The sequence below is a fragment of the Pyxicephalus adspersus genome, chromosome 6 (assembly GCF_032062135.1).
Source record: "Pyxicephalus adspersus chromosome 6, UCB_Pads_2.0, whole genome shotgun sequence".
Classification (NCBI taxonomy): domain Eukaryota; kingdom Metazoa; phylum Chordata; class Amphibia; order Anura; family Pyxicephalidae; genus Pyxicephalus; species Pyxicephalus adspersus.
The window spans coordinates 90,130,589-90,146,534 of NC_092863.1; the positions used below are offsets into that span (position 1 = coordinate 90,130,589).

The window sequence follows — 15,946 nt, forward strand, 5'->3', positions numbered from 1 at the left end:
GACACGATCGTTCGTAGATATTGTACACACAATAGATACGATCGTTTAAGCGATAGAGGAACTATGTGCACGACAGGAAAGTGAACGGACGTTCGTTCATCACGCATGCTCTGACCATGGACGATCAACGAACGACCGTACACACGAACAATGTTCAATGATCGTCGTCCAATCCGATCCGCCGGTCCGGTCGTTCGTTTCCAGCGACTTTCCTCGTTCGTCGGCGTCGTTGGTTACTTTTTTACGAACGATTTTTTGCCCAATCGATCGTTCGTCGTTCGATTGGAACGATAAAAATTGGAAGTGTGTACGCACCTTAAGACAAGCACAGGGCTCATTTCTGTTGACAATGATCTGATGGGTCTTTGTAGCTTTATAGAATGAATCACAGATTACTCAATCATACATTCTTTGTTTACAGATCTAACACAGATATTTACACAAAGTTACAATGTTGCAGTCAGATCACTGGGTGAAAGAAAGACTTTCTCCAGCCTGTTTATATCTCACCATAGTAAAATCACCTGCCTGCAAGGAGAGCAGGTAAAGTATATGCCAAGAATTTAACCATGACGTCTTGTACAGGCACAAAGGGCGAGACTCACCAATGGGCTATGATCACACTGGTCATGATCACACCACTTCCTCGTGCCAGGGATCTGCTGCCTCTGGGGAGATGATACATGCAGCTTCTCCCTGTGACAGCCCCGTAGAAAATATATGGGGTGGCAGTGAGCTGTACCAGTATTGTTCACTGTTGCCAGCTGTCAAATGTGCAGATGCTGGTCCTTTAAAGCGTACCTAAACTCAGAATATTCACTTAACATAAAAGTGTAGAGAACCTTTCTATGTAAAGTAAAAATTCTGTTTTTTGTTTTTTTTTTTTTTAGGTGCAACACCCTTTAAAAAAAAAAAAAAAAAAAAAAAATGGAAGCAGCACCACCCCTAATTTTTGGCCGCCTAGGGAGGCATCCCGGGACGCTCTTGGGGACTCTCTGTCCATGCCAGAGCATCTCGGATGTGCACCCAATCTCGCACCTAGATCGGGTGACGTATGAAGAACCTGGAAGAGAAGACGAAGATGGCGGCCCCTGGAATGACAGGACGGATGTCGAGATGATGCGGGGCCTGATGCCGGACAACCCTGGAGTGATCGGAGTGTCCTGCAGGATTGAAGGTGTGTTTTTGTTATGTTTTTTTGAGTATAGTTCCTCTTTAGGAACCAGCACTGTGGTGTAATTCATCAAGGAGCCATGCAGAACCCATCAATCCAAAGGTAGGACTGAACCTGTTCTAATAGTCACGGAAAGCGCATGAATGAACAGAAATCTCATCACAAGGGAGCTGCTGAGCAAAATAATCCAATACTGGCTCTGCCTACATCTCCATGCAGACTGCTGCTGGTGTCATCACTGGCAGATTGCTTGGGGGAGAAAAAAAAAACATTTACAGAAGAGCTTGTTTACATCCTGACCCTGCAGATACAGGCATTGGAAACCCACATATTATTACACAGTATTTATTTATGAAGCGCCAACATATTACACAGTGCTGTACAAAGTCCACAGTCATGTCACTAGCTGTCCCTTTAAGGGGCTCACAATCTAATGTCCCTACCATAATCATATGTCATTACCACAGTCTAAGGTCAACTTTTATGAAAGCGTACCTAAACGCAGAATTTTCACTTTACATCAAAGCGTAGACAAGCCTTTTATGTAAGGTAAAAATTCTGAGTTTTTTTTTTTGTGAAAGGATGGCAGGACACTGGAAGACGCCGATGGGACCAGGTAAGTGTTAATTTTTACTTTTAACTACCCAGGGTAAAAAAAAAAAAGGGGTGCAGCACCTCCCTCTTAGTCTCCATTGCATTCAAGAATAAATGGGAGCGCAAAGCCTCCCGGGATGCCTATGTCACGCATCCTGGGAGGCTCTTGGGTGCTCTTTCGGCGCATGCCTGAGATGCTTGGCGAGCCTTTTCATCAATAGGAAAAAAATTGCAGATCCCACGCATACACGGTGACAGCGGCAAGTTTTTTTCCCATCCCGATGCAGGCGCAAGATCGGGTGACGTAGGAAGAAGAACCCAGAAGAACAGAGAGAAGATGGCAGCACCTAATGCACCGGCCTGAATACGGATGCCGGGACCCGATGGAAGAAACCTCCAGACCGATCGACTGCCATGCGGGATTGAAGTATTTTTGTTTTGGGTCATTTTTGGATTCACTTCCTCTTTAATACAGTCCAAGGTCAATCCTTTTTTAGGGGAAGCCAATTAACCTAACTGCATGTGGGAGGAAACTGGATAACCCACAAAAACACAGGGAAAACCTGCAAACTCCATGCAGATAGAGCCCTGGGCCGAGATTCAAACCAGGGACCCAGCGCTGCAAGGGCTAGAGTGCTAACCACTGAGCCACCATCCTGCCCACATACACCACAATTTAAGTGATTATACCTATGACAAGAACAAAGCATACATAGATTAGGAAATAAAATACACATTGGTTTAAAAAAAGGGGTAATCCGTGTATGTCAGTACTAAAATAAACTCGAATGGTAGCCCAGCATTCCTTGTCTCCTGCCAATCAAATAATTGTATCCTGCAGGCTTTATTTTCTTTGGTTTGGATCTGCCGATATCAGCCATGCCTGTAACTTCCTTACCAGGGTGACAACCTTGATATAGTGATAGAGGCGCAGCGTTGTCAGCTTAGGACACAACCTTGTGAATGAAGTACAGGCTGCTTTTCTTGGGACATGTTAGGTATGATGAGATATATTCAGGCATTGCAGCACAAAGGGTCATAGGGAATAAATTGTAAGCTCTTCGGGGCAGGGTCCTCTCTTCTTGTATCACTCTGTCATTTGCAAGCCCTATTTAATGTACAGCGCTGCGTAATATGTCGGCACTATATAAATCCTGTTTATTATTAATAATAAATGTGAGCAGTGTGGGGTGGTAAAGATGGACGCAGCCTCTGCAGATGTCTCCATTGTGATTGCATGCAATGATCTGCTACCAGCAGGTGGGGAATTCCTAACATTTACACACAAGACTGCAATCTTCTCCTAATTATTACCAGCACCTGACTAGGCCTACAATGCGGCCTGTACAGAGGTGAATGCAGACACCTCCATGAAGGGGAAGGTGCTGGAGGACGGAGCGCCATAGTTACCAGGCCTAGGAAGCGGTGATGACTAGGCCGCAGCCTGCTTCCCCACTGACTACTCACCCCACACAGTTTCTCTCCCGCTTTCTATCTTGTCCTAACATTTCCGCCCTCCATAGAGGTCACACACCTACCCGTGTACTGCTTAAGTCTGCTCCGTTCTTCTTTCCAACACCAAAAGCGTACGTCCTCCGCTCCACACTCTCGCCACACTGAGGAGGGCGGGGAATACGTGACGCCACACACCGGCAGTGCGTAGAGCCAACCAAAGTAGAAGGCGTTCATCTTGTGGCTGGCAGAGGCGGAGCCAGCTACTGAAGAATACATCGAATGCTCAGTACGATCTTGCGACACCTGTTTGCCAACCAATGACGTCACGACGCACACGTACAGCTTCACTACTGGGAATATTCTAGAAGGAGTAGATAGGCTGAGTGTTGTTAGCCTGGTTTAGGGACTCTGTGCATGTTGTAGCAAGAAACCCTGTGATAAATATATTTCCACATAGAAACATTTAGGCTAATCTGCTCCACATATAATAATATAATATATTGGTGATAGGTCTGCTTTAACTTCACAATACAGGTAATCCCTGGGTTACATAAGTGATAGGGACTGTATGTTTGTGCTTAACCACCTGAGCGTTACACTGATTTCTAGATTTCTGTTCCAAAAGCGTCACAGGTTTTCATGAAATTTTTTTTTTTAAATTGTAGACCTGTAACTTACAGAAATATGTCCGAATAGGGTTCTAGTAGATATCATGAATATAAAAACCGACGCTGGAACACGGAACCGACGCTGGATTAGCACAGCGGGACCAGGTAAGTGGGGATTTTAGTGTAGGCGAAAAAATACGGGGTTATCCAAAAGAGCAAAAATATTTAGTGCGAGAAATTACGGGCTTAGCGGTTGGGGGGTTAAAGAAAAACTAAACTCAAAACAGCAAAAAAAAAAAAAAAAAACCTTAAATCCAGGGATGGTCCTGCATCAGGTCCGCGTCATTACGGCATTCTTTCTGGAGCCGGTGCTCCGGGTGCCGCCATTTTCTCTTCTTCTTCCTGTTCTTAATCCTACGTCACCCAACCCAGGCACGAGATCAGGTGACAGGATGAAAAAAAAATGTGCCGATCTAACTGCGTATGAATGAGATCGTCAAATTTTTATCTTTGCACTTAAAGACTCCTTCTGCACATGCCCGAAAAACAGAAAAGTTGAATATGTACGAAAGTCGGAACAGGAACAATATTTAGTAAATGCAATTGTTTGCATCTGCATTGTTTGCAAATGTTTGTCTCAACATATTATTAGGCAGCATGGTGTCAGTTACTGTATAAAATCCTCACTGTAAGTTAATTGCAAACAAAGCAAAAATACAAAAAAAATTATGGAGCCTAGACTCTCATTACCTTCTGGAGCAAGCTGTGCTTTGATATGCAAAAAGAAACAACTGCAGAGTTTGTCTTGGTCAATAAAGAGGTACAAGAAGTTGCAGAAGAGCTCAGTCCTTAAGATCACCCACAACCTCAGCTGTGTTTAGCAAAAGATTTCTTCTGCAAGTCATGCAAACCGCCCCCTCTGCCCTTCAAGCCTCCGTTCTGCACAGAGCGAGCAGGGAAGTCCTGTTCGTATTTAAACGTCGTCCGTATGTTAAATGTCCTTAACCCGGGGGCTACCTGTACTCACTTATCCCTGTTACCCCGTGGGGTGCTGCTATCTTCTTTCTCCTCCTCTTGTTGATGATATTTAATACAATATTGATTTATGCAGAAAAGGGACAGCGCATTGCCTGTCCCTTTTCTGCATAAATGTCTAATTATAGAAATTTAAAAATTGAACTTTAGATTTGCTTTATTACCTTTGGGTATACTGACATGGAAAGACTGAAGGCCTGACCCATGTATTTTTTTTAGGTTAGGGACCCAAAGGGTTTTCACAGGTGCCAGGCTCTCCCAATTATCCATCCTCTTCCACCCCTCACTGGGTGCAAGTGCTCCAGCTAAGCATCAATGTCCACCTTTCACCCTCTAGGGTTCAAGACCTCTACCCTTTTCTTTCCTCAAATCTTAGCACCAGTCATACCCCCATTGTTCACCAATGTCCCTCATATCACCCCACTAAGCACCAGTTTTACCCCACTAATCATCGGTAACCCTTTTCATCCACCCTTTAAACACCAGTGAACCCATTTCCCCCAACTACTGGGCACCAAGCTTAGCTCGAATAATTATTATCAATCTTACCCTCAGTGATCAATAATGCCCCTCTTCTTTACCTTCTCATTAGGTGCCAGTACCCCCTTCCTTTTGCCCTCATTGAGCACCAGTGCCTCGGTGAGCATCTCTGCCCTTCAGCTTCCTTCCCCCACTGGGCTTCAGTGCCTCACTTTCCCCTCATTAGACACCGGTGTGCCCCTGAGCAATATTACCCTTCTCCCCCCATTATGAAATAGGTCCCCCCCCCCCCATTGCCCTCCTTTAGCACTGGTGCCTTCAGGAGCATCAATGTACTTCAACTTCTTCCCCCTACTGGGCTCCAGTGCCCAATATTCCCCTCAATGGGCACCAGTGTTTCCCTGAGCAACAATGCCCCCCTATCCACCATGAGAACCATTGCCTTCCTTTCTAACTGGACATTTTTTCCTCCCACTAGCCCCATCAAAAAACCAACCACAATGTAACAAAACACACAACAGTAACAAAAGTAACTGTCCAAAAAAAAGAAACTTTTTATCTTAAAGCAGAACTATAGTTCCATGAATAACAATTATAAAAAAGCAGGTAGAATTTTTATTGCATAAAAGAAAGGCTCTGTTTCTTTTACATTACATCATACTTACCTGCTTGTCCCTAAGCTTTTTTTTTAAAGTACACTAATTTGTGAAGTTCAGTGTAGGATGCAGGATATATCAAGTATCTGGGACAAATACATTATCTCAGCCTAGCCAATCAAGATGGCCGAAGATTTGACACCTCGAAGAGAACCGGATGAACACGGCTTTTGCTGAAATTGCAATAGTTTTTATTTTAAAGGTTTAATTCCACTTTAACCTCCTGGGCGGTTCTTTTCTGTCCGGATTTATATGTATAAAAGTGGTACATTGTCTTTCATGAAAATATATTTTACACTGTAGCCCTATAATTCTTAGGCATAACTCACCGAAATATGTCCAATATTTAATAAATTTAATAATAAACTTTAAATAAAAAAACACAAAAATCGATTAAAAAAAGGGTGCATGAAAATACTGAAACCTGTAATATAACTGTACAGTACCATATATAATATATATATACAGTTAGGTCCAGAAATATTTGGACAGAAACAACTTTTTTCTAATTTTGGTTCTGTACATTACCACAATTAATTTTAAATAAAACAACTCAGACTTTCAGCTTTAATTCAGTGGGTTGAACAAAATATTGCATAAAAATGTGAGGAACTAAAGCCTTTTTTTTACACAATTACTTCATTTCAAGGGTGCAAAAGTAATTGGACAAATGACTCAAAGGTTATTTCATGGGCTGGTGTGGGCAATTCCTTTGATATGTCATTATCAATTAAGCAGATATTGTATGTGGAAGATTTTGCTGTGAACACACAACATGTGGTAAAGGAGCTCTCCATGCAGGTGAAACAAGCCATTCTAAAGCTGTAAAAAAAGAAAAATCCCACCCGAGAAATTGCTACAATATTAGGAGTGGCAAAATCTACAGTTTGGTACATCATGAGAAAGAAACAAAGCACTGACGAACTCAGCAACGCCAAAAGACCTGGACATCCACGGAAAGCAACAGTGGTGGATGATGGCAGAATCATTTCCATGGTAAAGAGAAACCCCTTCACAACAGCCAACCAAGTGAACAACACTCTCCAGGAAGTAGGCGTATCGATATCCAAGTCTACCATAAAGAGAAGACTGCATGAAAGTAAATACAGAGGGTGCACTGCAAGGTGCAAGCCACTCATAGGCCTCAGGAATAGAAAGGATAGATTGGACTTTGCTGAAAAACATCTAAAAAAGCCAGCACAGTTCTGAAAAAACATTCTTTGGCCAGATGAAACCAAGATCAACCTTTACCTGAATGATGGCAAGAAGAAAGTATGGAGAAGGTGTGGAATAGCTCATGATCCAAAGCATACAACATCATCTGTCAAACATGGGGGAGGCACTGTGATGACTTGGGCATGCATGGCTGCCATGGCACTGGGACACTAGTGTTTATCCGTGATGTGACACCGGACAGAAGAAGCCGAATGAATTCTGAGGTATTCAGAGACATACTGTCTGCTCAAATCCAGCTAAATGCAGTCACATTGATTGGGAGGCGTTTCATAATACAGATAGACAATGACCCAAAACATACAGCCAAAGCAACCCAGGAGTTTATTAAAGCAAAGAAGTGGAATATTCTTGAATGGCCAAGTCATTCACCTGATCTGAACCCAATTGAGCATGCATTTCACTTGTTAAAGACTAAACTTCGGACAGAAAGGCCCACAAACAAACAGCAACTGAAAGCCGCTGCAGTAAAGGCCTGGCAGAGTAATAAAAAGGAGGAAACCCGGCATCTGGTGATGTCCATGAGTTCAAGACTACAGGCTGACATTGCCAGAAAAGGGTTTTCAACCAAGAATTAGAAATGAACATTTTATTTTCAGCTTTAATTTGTCCAATTACTTTTGAGCCCCTGAAATGAAGTGATTGTGTTAAAAAAAGGCTTTAGTTCCTCACATTTTTATGCAATCATTTTATTCAACCCACTGAATTAAAACTGAAAGTCTGTAGTTCAACTGTGGTAATGTACAGAACCAAAATTAGAAAAAAGTTTTCTCTGTCCAAATATTTATTGACCTAACTGTATATTAGTGTTCTCCCCAGAAACTATTTTCAGCCGGGTGGGGGAAAACTATAGATGGGTGGTCAAAAAGGGGGCGGGGCAAGACACAGCAAATTTAGTGTTCCCTGTAGTTTATGCCACAGGTATCCAGTAACCCCTATTCGTGTCAGTGTTCTACCTACGCCCTATACTTTGTTCTAGCTTTCCAATGCCTGCCCTGTTAGTATGTCTAATTTTTCCATTCTATGTATTATCCCCCAACTGTCTAGTGCTGTGTATTTTCATCCAACGGCCTAGTGTTCTAAGTTTTAAGAGTGTAACGCCTTGAAGTAGAGTAATAGTGTGATCAATGTGGTGTAACAAGTTAAGCTTAGTTCACATTAGCAGCAAAAAGACGGGTCATTTACTGTTCCCGAGTGACTACTGGTAACTGCTAGGCACCTGGGATTGGTAACAGGCGGTAAGTGCCGGGCTTTTTCAGAGCTAGCAGTATTTTAATCAGCAGTGATTCCTGGCGTGAGAATGGGGTAAATGCAGCAAATACAACCTTACTGCCAAGTGTGAATTCACTCTAAGGTCACATGTGTCCCATGCTGGCTCAGCTTCCTTCTTTTTTCTGATGCCAACTGTAGCGCCGCCTTGCACTTTTTTCTTTTTTTTATATTATGAGAAAGCCTCTGAAGATGCATGCACAGAAGGAGCAGCCCACAGCCTCTTGGTATATGTGACACAAATATCGCAGGAGGCTGCGGATTTCCCCCTTAGTTTTTACCACCATGGCGGAAGGGGAGAGGTCCACCCCAAAAAATGGAAAAAAAACAATTTTTCATTATATAAAATGGAAAGTCACTCTTTTATATAATGTTAAAAATGTGGTGATGCTTTAATAGCATCATGATTGTGATAGCAGATGAGGACAGGACAGTCAGTTTCCCCCTCTCATCACTGCCCATGTTCTATATCAGCAGTCGCCAACTGACGGTCCGCGGACTGAGAACATTTTGGTGGTCCGCGGTGGTCTGGGTGGTGCACCCTCGAGCTGGTTACCACTTTCAGCTGTTTTTTTTTTACCCTGAGCCACACTCTGGGTTACCGCCAGGGAGGCTAAGTAATGACAAAGTTATCACCAAATCAAGTGACCTATAGGGGAATTGGAAAAATTGCTCTATAAGGAGTTTAGTTCAGCTAGTTTCTATGAATTTAAGGACAAATTGCTCCACAGTGCTTCAAATTTTGTCTCACAGCTTCTTTGATGAAACATCTGTCACCATAGCAGGTACATTGGGCCTGGTTTATTAAAGCTGATTTATTAAAGGCTGGAGAGGATACACTTTAATCAGTGAACCTGGGTGATCCAGCAAACCTGAAATAGATTTCATAAAGTCATTTTCTATTTTTAGCAAATGTTTTCAATTCTAGACAAGATCTATTCCAGGTTTTTTGGATCACCAGCTTCACTGATAAAAGTGTATTCTCTTCAGTCTTGGAGAACTTTAATAAATCAGGCCCATTATCTCTATCTCTAGTAATAAAAAAATTCTTTATCAACATCCACAGATCCATGGTCATGGTGCTTGTTCACATCTGCCTTCTAGGTAACTGTGCATGTGCAGCACAACCCTATAGCTGTTTATTTGGTCTTATCCAGGGATCAGAAAGTTGTCCTGTAGATGTGACTATGTTGAGAAACATACAGTAACTTTTCACATCCAAGTCACAGACAAAAGTATATCTTCAGCCAAGAATTGTACAGAGTGGGAGGAATAAATTCTTTGCCAGGGGTTCTAATGGCACACAAACAGCATATAAAACATGACACGGTTCTAACCATTTGCTTTTTAATCCAAATTAAAAAGTTTCTAGTCATCCTGTGTTGAGGTCAACACCAAAAGCTTCACTAAGATTCCATTATTTTTGTTATTTTTAGTATTTGCACACATTTGGGTGTTATCTTAAAAGTATGAGTTTTTGAAATGTACTTAATATTGGGTATGACAGAAGAGTGGTTTCAGTATCACTTGATGGGGGCTCCAACTGTTCTGCACCTCCTTCCATATGAAGTGGAGCTCTCTCCAGGGTCCTTCAGATAATTGTGTTTTTACCAAGGCCAATTTAAAGATTTGAAAAGCTATTTAAAGGGCAACACTGGCTGTAAGCAAGTATGAGAGTCTAAGTTGTTTGACCTGTCAGTGAGTCCGGTATTCAACCAGGAATCTACCGTAAATTGCTTAGCCCATTGGCTTCTGATTCTTCTACATTGGAAAATACTGGCATACCCTGTAAGACAATGGGTTTATGCCAACAGAGATTATCCTATTGAGGTTTGGATGCATTGGGCCTGATTTAATAAAGCTCTCCAAGACTGGAGAGGATACACTTTTATCAGTTAACTTTGGTGATCCAAAAAAAACCTGAAATGTGTCTAACAAATAGCAAATGACTTTAAGAAAGCCATTCAAGATTTGCTGGATACCCAATATCATCTAGATTAGGGTTGCCCACACTTCTTTGGCTTGTGAGCTACTTTTAAAATGACCAAGTCAAAATGATCTACCAACAATAAAAACTTGGACTTAAACTTGTGCTGTGCGCGATAGAGTTCATTTTGAAAGGCAGGGCTCCGCGATCTACACGAGTTACCTTTGTGATCTACGGGTAGATTGCAATCCACCTGTTGGACATCCCTGATCTAGATCTTTCCTCTCTTACTGTCTAAGGCCCACGTATCCTGGTCTGTCTTTGTTGCAAGGAGAAGCACAAGGCCCTAGGGATGATATCACAGGGTGTAAAAAATGGTATGTAATTAAACCTGAAAGGTTTCATTTAAAAAGTAATAATATTAAAATGTTATCAAAGCAAGCAATTTATCCAAAACCAGTCCTACCATCTCTGCCCCTGAGATATTACCCAATCAGATGGGTTTCCAAGAGACTAAAAATGATTTAACCACCTTGCAGTTAAGCCCGACCTTCGCTCGGGCAAAAAAAAACTGCAAGGATGGTTAAGCCCGAGATTTTGTACATCCATACTTACCTGGTCCCCCTGTGCTCATCCAGCGTCGTCCTCCATCGATCATCGTCCGCCGATCGGTCTACAATTTAAAAAAAAATTTCATGAAAAACAGTGGATCACTTTTGGTACAGAAATCTAGACCTCAGTGTAACGCTCAGGTGGTTAACACACATTAGACCTGATTTATAAAAGCGCTCCAAGACTGGAGAAGTTAGAATATCTTGGATGAAACTGGAGATCCAGCAACCCTGAAATGAATTATATAAAATTATTTTCTATTATTTGGCAAATGTTTTCAGTCCTTGACACAATCCATGTGAAGTTTACTGCCCTACATTGACTCCCTTAGCTTCTTCAGTAACCCATGGTGCAGGTCCCCTTTAGTACCATATTTACCTTGTGTCAAAAGTCCACCTAAAAAGCACCAAACATTGCCATACCCCTGAGCGATCAATCAGGGATAACTTCCTAAGGCTGGGTTCCTCCTCTGTGACAGAAGGTAGCCAATTATCACTCCCTGGGGAGAACCAAGTTCTAGAACTTTGCAGAATGCACTAAGAATAACCTCTAAATCCTTAAAATGATCTTTCTACTCCAAAGGGCACTCTACACGTTTTTTTTTAATTTATTTACATAAATGCTATTCCAATTATAAACAGATTTTTAGCAAATCAAATTAAATTTATTTAAGGTTAGATCTACTTTAATGTTGCAAATTGCAGTAAAACCGATAACAGAGTTAGTAAATGTGTTTTTACTCATAAAAGATGCTAAGTATTTCAGTAGTTGCAAAGTATTTTTTAGGGGTGGAACTTGCATTTTATTACAGGCTTCAATTGAAAGACAATCTGTGCTTCTATTGTGCCAATATAAACAATGCAAGATCTGGAACTTCTTTTTTTTTAATTTAATTTTTTTATTGAGAAGGTTTAAAAGTAATACAATTCACAGAACAATATAGTAATCATATAACATAACAAACTTCTTTTAGCATTGCCAGCTTTATCAAAACGTGTCCTCTTCTTGAGAAAATAGTAGACTCTTGATTTTGTTTTCCTTTGAAAGCCTTTTTTACTTATTTCACGCAGATAGAGTTTTCATGTTTTCATGTTATAAAGTTCTACATGCTTAGCTGTAATTTATTTCTGATTGTAAACTCTGCCTTTAAATGTCCACAACAGTAAAAACCTGAATGCTCATTTTAATTACTGATATGAAAGGTGAACAAAGATTATTAGAAATAAGTAATATTTTTTTTTCCTATTATTTTGCATTACTTTGCATATTCACCATGTGCGTATCCTTAACAGCGACAGCTGGTTAGGGTTTCTTCTAGTACATGCTAATTAGTTTTTGAGAGCTATGCCAAATGGTAATAACTATGAACATTTTTTATTTCCTCTGTGAAGGAAAACAGGAGATATTGGAGTAGGAAGAAGGCGACTGCTCCTCAGAATTAATGATTGATGAGCTCCTGATAAGTTCACAATTCTTCTTTAAAGGTTATTTACAAAGCAACCCTTAAAATATGTATTATTACTTGGCATGCTTTGTATATCTCTTCTTACATATTTCATATATTTGATGCTGGCAATATTTCATACTGGATTAATGTACATATGTACACAAATTACCTGTAACTATGTGTAATCATTTCTTTGTGGTTTTCTTCATTCTTTTCATTGGCTTTATTGCACCTTAGAATCAAATTCAAGCTCCTGTGCTTTGGCTTCAAATGCCTCCACAGTTCTTGTCCCACTTACCTTTCTAATCTGATAGAAGAATACTCCCCTAGCCTCCTAATGACCTACTAATGACTTCCTCTCTCATAACCTCATCACACGCCTGGCTCCAAGACTTTTCTGAAGCTGCCCCAACTCTCTGGAATGGTCTTCCTCATCCTATTCAGCTTGCTCATACTTTCTGCTCATTTAAAAGAGCATTCAAAACCCATTTTTTCAAACTTGCCTACTCATCTTCCTCTGTCCTATAAAACCCTCACTACTTTCCACTACTACTTATCTCCCCTCCCCTCCTATTGTGTTATACTTCCCTCACCTCTTAGATTGTAAGCTCTTCTGGACATGGTCCTCTCCTCCTCCTGAGTTGTATCTGTCTGTCATTTGCAACCCCTATTTGTACAGCACTGCAAAATATGTTGGGGCTATAAAAATCCTGTTTATTAATAACAATATTATTATTAATAATAATATTAATATTATTATTATTATTATTATTATTATTAATAATAATAATAATAATATCATTATTATTATTATTAATAATAATAATAATAATAATAATAATATCATTATTATTATTATTAATAATAATAATAATAATAATAATAATAATAATAATATTAATAATAATAATAATAATAATAATAATAAAGACTGGTCACTGATGTTCTCTTTCCCTGTGCAGAATAAAGAATATATACTCATTGGTAGGTAGTAAGCTTCTGCCATAATTAGCTGGTATGGACAACATGCTTGCCAATATTGGCATAGAGGTACCTGTGTGCACCTACCTGTAAGTTATGACGGGTCCGAGATCTGAAAGGAGGAAGCCTCCATCTTCATTTCCAATTCCATGGCACATTTCCGGGAAGAGTTACCTTCTTTTTGCTGGCTGTCTACGCACAAAGACAAGCTCTACAATATCACTAGGAGCAAAGGCTTTAATAATATTAATTTTTAATAATATTATGACAAAGAGACATTGCATATGTCTCATTTGTCAGTTAGCTTGACCTTCTTGTGACTTTGTTTTTTTAGTTTAGGTTCACTTTTTAATTGGTCCTATTTCCGTCCTTTTATTGGTAAAGCCAAGGCAACTGTGCAAACTGTTTATTTACTTTTAACAGAAGGCTATGGAAGTGCCATTCAGAGGCCTTAATAAATGCACCATTGAAGCAGGGGGTTTGAAAACAATACAGACTTAAGCGTAAGATTGCCACAGGGTGCTCTACGTCGTGTAAAATGAACTTAAAATAATATAAATTACATCTTGCTTCCAATGAAAAGTTACATGACTGTTTTTAATGGCTTACTTATGCATATACAGACTGAACACATATATCAATGATTGCTGACTGACAATTATCCAAAAACTCTGTTGGAGCAACTGAGCCATGATAGTCACATAAATACAATGAGAAAAACACATGGATTGGCTTGGGGATGATCAACTTTGGTACAACATCTGTGTGAATGTATCCATTGCTTTCTTTGGAACATCCAGGCTGCCTTATATGCAAAAAATGTATTCCTGCCCCTCTATATATACTTGAATATAAACCAAGGTACTTTTTTATCCAAGAATACAGGAAACCTGCTTTGACTTTAAACCTAGGGCACAAAATGTCAAACTTGACTAAAATTAACATACTTAAAAACATCCTTCTTGTGTTTTTTTTTAAACATTTACTTAAAAGGGGGAAAGATCACATGGGCTTACCCTGTATATCTTTTACCTGCCTCCCCAGGTTAAAGTATTTTGTACTTTTAAGTTGAATATGGTCATTTACTGGCTCTTTTTTGTGTGTTTGTTGGCAACCAGTAGATGGTGTTGTATCCTCATGTAAAGTGTGTAACAAACTTGTCTGTGATCTGTCAAACCCTGGAGCCAGAGACAAGTGCAGGTATTACTGGTTTGTGTTTCGATGCAGTTATGCAAATATGTAATATCAAATTACTTTAGAACATGTCGCAAAGTAGGACCTTAGTATAAACAGAGATTTTTTTTCGATATTCAATAAATCAAAGTGAAAAGCTGTTGGGACGAATTTCCTCCTACGTCATTTCAGCACAGTCAATCAAAATGGCCAAAGACCATCTGGAAGAAGAATGGGAAGATAGCGGCGCCCAGTGCTGTAATGTGGATAGGTGAGCCTTATGGATTTCTTTTCTCTTTAAAGCGCACCTAAACTCAACATTTTCACTGTACAGTATAGGGTAGACGACCCATATATGTAAAGGGAAAATGTTACTTTTTTTTTTTTCAAAGGCAACATCCTTTTTTTTGCAGAAGGGTGCAGCACCTTCTCTTTTAGTCTTGATCGCCTAGGCAGAGCGCAGAGCCTCCCGGGATACCTACATCACAAATTCCGGGAGGCTCTGGGTGCTCCTTCTGCCCATGCCCTAATCTTTGACATGCACAGAAGGGGCATTTTTTCTATTGAGGTAAAGAGATGCCCATCTCACACAAGCGCAGTGAGATCAGCATCTTTTTTTCCCCCCTTACAGCGGGCTACATCAACCGATCTCGCACTTGCGCAGTGCGACATTGGGTGACCAGCCAAGAAGACCAAGAAAGTGAAGAACAAAGATGGTGGCGCCCAGTGTTTTCTCAGCGCCGGGACAAAGAGGAATTCCTTGATGATGCAGGACCAGATTGCGGGAAGGACCATCGAAGGACCTACAGGATTAAGGGTGAGTGCGATTTTTTTGTTTAGTTCCCTCCCATTGTGTGTTTCTTCCCCCAACTCCTAAATTGTAAGCTCTTCAGGGCAGGGTCCTCTCCTCCTGTGTCACTGTCTGTATTCGTCTGTCATTTGCAACCCCTAATTAATGTGCAGCGCTGTGTAATATATTAGCGCCATATAAATCCTGTCTTGCTTTAACACACAAGACAGCAGTTGGTGCACTGGGTTGTATTCCTGTAAATTTCTCCCCAAATGCACCTCATAAAGACAATACAGCACAACACAACACACGGTGCCTTGTTTATTATTTCATGTTTATTATTAACAATAATATTATTAACCACCTGAGCGTTACACTGAGGTCTAGATTTCTGTACCAAAAGTGATCCACTGTTTTTCATGAATTTTTTTTTTAAATTGTAGACCTGTAACTTACAGAAATATGTCCGAACAAGGGTTCTAGTAGATATTATGAATATAAAAAATGTTTGA

At 40.4% G+C, this 15,946-nt stretch overlaps 1 protein-coding gene across 5 annotated transcripts in view; it reads right to left on the reverse strand.

The window, feature by feature from the left end:
• ZFR (zinc finger RNA binding protein) overlaps positions 1–3,456 on the reverse strand; it is a 37,035-nt gene extending 33,579 nt beyond the window's left edge. For all 5 annotated transcript variants that reach the window (XR_011921504.1, XM_072416563.1, XM_072416561.1 and 2 more), the window contains exon 1: positions 3,307–3,456. The gene's annotated coding sequence lies outside the window, so the exon portion shown is untranslated. The remainder of the gene's footprint in view (positions 1–3,306) is intronic.
• Between the last annotated feature and the right edge of the window lie 12,490 nt (positions 3,457–15,946).